This window comes from Dendronephthya gigantea, unplaced genomic scaffold (assembly GCF_004324835.1).
Source record: "Dendronephthya gigantea isolate DGI-Jeju-01 unplaced genomic scaffold, DenGig_1.0 000024F, whole genome shotgun sequence".
In the NCBI taxonomy this organism is placed as follows: Eukaryota; Metazoa; Cnidaria; class Anthozoa; order Malacalcyonacea; family Nephtheidae; genus Dendronephthya; species Dendronephthya gigantea.
Window position 1 is genome coordinate 390,748 of NW_021163034.1, and position 3,949 is coordinate 394,696.

Here is a 3,949-nt window from a genome sequence, read left to right on the forward strand (position 1 = left end):
TGCCCGCATTGACAGGGCTGTCTGTGGACACAAAGGGAGAATATGATCTTTAGTTTGTGACGAGGAGAGGGCGCAGGCCAGCGGTGATGTCTTGGTGTAAGGACGTTGTTTTATCATAGTTGTTTGTTATTCTTCGAATTCACTGTATTCAAGTTAGAAAGAGTGAATAAATAAAGACAATGCATTGTTAAATCTCGTCTCCTATCTCACATATAATTAATATCATACTTTATTATATGGCACGCGGTCTCGTGACTAAAATGGCGTGCGCTGATTGGTTCTTTGCCGGTCTGGAATCCCCCAGTATTAGACTGTTGCCGTAGTAACGGTCCAACTCTCATATTTTTGAACAAAAACAAGCTCGCACTTTAATTTTTGACACGAAAATATCGACGGAGAATGGACGAATAAGAGCATTATTTAGTACATGTGAATATTATATTTATTCATCTTTGATTTTTGTTTTATATTACTGTATCATTGTATCATTCTTTTTTAACGAGTAAAAAACAAAGTTTTGGAAGCCACTTTAGTGCTTGCTTGGCGACTGGCTGGCAAAAGAGCCGACAAGAATGCTGCAGCGCCTCGGTCTGATATTTTCCTAGTACGGACCTCAAATTCGGTTAATAAGTGGTATGTATCTGCTACGCAGACTTGCATCATCTACAATTATTATTATATATAAGATATTTAACGTTAAATTATTTGTTAAATTAAAATTTACATCATTAAAACGAACTTGCCTGCGATGAAGATGGTAACGTCAGAAGAAGTTTGGACCTTTGCTATAACTGTGAACATGTATTTTCCATCATAACGATGATCAACGTTCTTTAAAACCAACGTGGCTGGTTTTTCCACTGCAATCACAGGAAAACTTACGCGTATCTTAGGATTATCATCATCACTTACAGTAGCAATCGTTTTGACCTTGAATGAACCGTCTGTACTTGTGAAAGTCCAAGATCTTGAAAACACATCAGATATGTTGTCGTCAAATGACCACTCTATTTTCCCAGTTGATCCTGGTAGGAATGTCAAGCTGTTTCCACTGGCACGGGATGGTGGAAAGACAACTCCTAAAAATCAGGATCATATTGCCCTCAGAACAATCACAATTGTGATATGGTCCCTTGGGCGATAAAACTGATATCACCTATACGTATCACCGCTACATATCAAATACTTGTCACTTATCAGGGCGATAATCGAGTGAAATAAAAAACGATATGTCACCGCTTTTTAGTATACAGTAATTACAAATTGGCCAAACATTAATTCGACGAAAGCGAGGTACTACTCACCGAGCCTGAAGTGAATAATTGTTTTAGTATTATAATTACATTTACAAAGGCGATTTTTAGAAAAAACAAATCTGTTCAGTGTTGTAGAAAATCATAGAGAATGCATGTTTTACAAACGTAAATAAATATCTTGACAATTTTCACAGCAATTCAAATTATTCATGATATTCTTTCCCAGAATGCCTATCACAATGAAGGAATGACATTCAACAAGGTGTAAAACAAGAAATGACATTAATTAAGGCCAGGCAGCCGAATAGCATTTTCAAATACCAGAAAATCAACTTTCAGAACTTTGCCTTTAGCTGACCCAAATCCATTGAAATGTGATAAATGAAAAATATACAAGCTGGTAGAAATCTTAAGTAAGATCTTAAGTAAGATCTTATTAAGATCCTAATTAAGATCCTAATAAGATCTTATTAGGATCTTAACATAGGATCCTGTAAGATCTTATAAGATCTTGTAAGATCTTATATAAGATCTTGTAAGATCCTATGTAAGATCCTATAGGATCCTTTAAGATGTTATAGGATCTTTAATAAGATCTTTAAAAATCTGATAGGATCCTAATGAATCTTAAATAGGATCTTACATATAACTTATAAAATCCTAATAAGATCTTAAAGAACCTTAAATAAGATCTTACGTAAATCTTATAGGATCCTAATAAAATCTTAAATAATCCTATATAGGATCTTACATAAATCTTACAAGTTACAAGATCCTAATAAGATCTTAAAGTATTTTAAATAGGGTCTTACATAATATTTATATTCATTATTTTATGGAATGTTTAAATGAATATTCTATAGAATATTCAAATCTCTATAGGATGTCCTTATAGGATCCTTTGGAATAAAACTGTTCATTGATCGTAATTCTTTTCAAAAATCTTATTTTGATAGTTTTATTCTCATTATAAACTAATTCACAAAGTTTGTATAATTTATATATTGTATAATTTTGCACATACAGTATATGCACAAAATCAAAACTAATGTTAGATGTGTCCATATAACTTTAATTTGCATGTAGCACTCTAGTTCTGGTAAGTCTGTCAAATAATCATTTTGTTTCGTGGATAAAATAATAATTTTGTTTCGTGGACTAGAGCTGGTTGTTTGAAGGCTGTTGATCTAGCTTAAATGGTGTGCAATTAGTCAAAATTATATAACATTTCACACATTTTGAGAAGGATTAAATTGAAATATTATTCACTAAGTAATTGCAAGATATTGTCTAGCTACAGTAGATAACTGGATCAATCAAATAATTACTATACCCCAGATAGTGCAGTTTTTCCACCAAATAAAATGACTGTGCAAGAAAATAGGAAAAATATGACTAGGCTATATTTATATACTAAATATATTTACATATTTTTGTATAGTACATCTGTACATGTTAAATATAGTAGAAAATGGAATGTCATATAGTTACTGATGTCCAGAAGCTTTCAACTTGGCTTTCTTGACTTTCACAATATTTATAATCCTTGTTGCCATAACTTGCCGTATTTCAGCCTCTTTCTGCCCAAACCTTTTTGCACCATACTCTACACACAGAAAAAGAAAAAGTCTACAATAACTGAACCAAGATATGTAATATATAAGATATATTACCTTCCACACATATTTAGATACTAACAATTACTGCTTACCAGATATACTCTTAGATTTCTCTGGGTTGAATTGGGGTTTTGCATCCTTTCATTTGAAGGCATTTGAAGCCTTGGTTAGTATGATGTTTGGACATAGGAAATCTGTAAATTTTAACAGTATAAATACAAAAATTAAACACTTGACAGTGAGTGAGTTGACACCTTATTCACTCTTAGAATGACAATTGATAGTCAAGGCACTGCAAATGCCTTGACAGAAATATTTTTTACTTGCAGGTAATAAAAAGTTTATAAAAATTAAGGATTATATATAATACAAGGGTAGACAACATATGTTGCCTGCCAATTGAGGTTATAACCCTAAACTGTCTAATTATATTATATTATATATATGATTCACCAGAAGTAGCATGATTTGCAGTTGATAATAATCGTAAATAGAATAATACTAATTGCCATTTATTATTGCACTTGAAGGCCAGCTAGCTTGATGCATAGAGCGCATTTTATATTTAATTAATATTAGTAGGCATGTGATAGCCGGACAAGGACAAGGTTTTGAAAAAAGTGTCCACTATCCAGCAGCCATACAAACTACAAAGTCTGATTTGAATTCTGAAAAATAGTGAATATTTTTAATATAAACATATAGCATGTACAAACACACTCACCAGTAACCACTGAATTCAAATGCTTTAGCTACACTTGTTGTTGTTCAAATTGTGGAATAGTCAATGGAACCTTTGATTATTTTCTTATTAACTTTAGAAATTTATCATAGCCATGACACAATTAATTCTTTCTCACGATTGACGATCCCAGTCACTATTTACAAAATTATCCGGATCTTCTCCAGCGTGCTTCACCAATTTCGCATGACTTTTCATTGACAAATTCAAATAATGCGTATTTATGTTAAAATACGAAAGAAAAACTCACTAAATTCTACCAATATCTTTATAAAACGTTGAACGGATGACAAAGACGCGCTCAAAATTTGAAAATAATGCGTGAGAAGTCC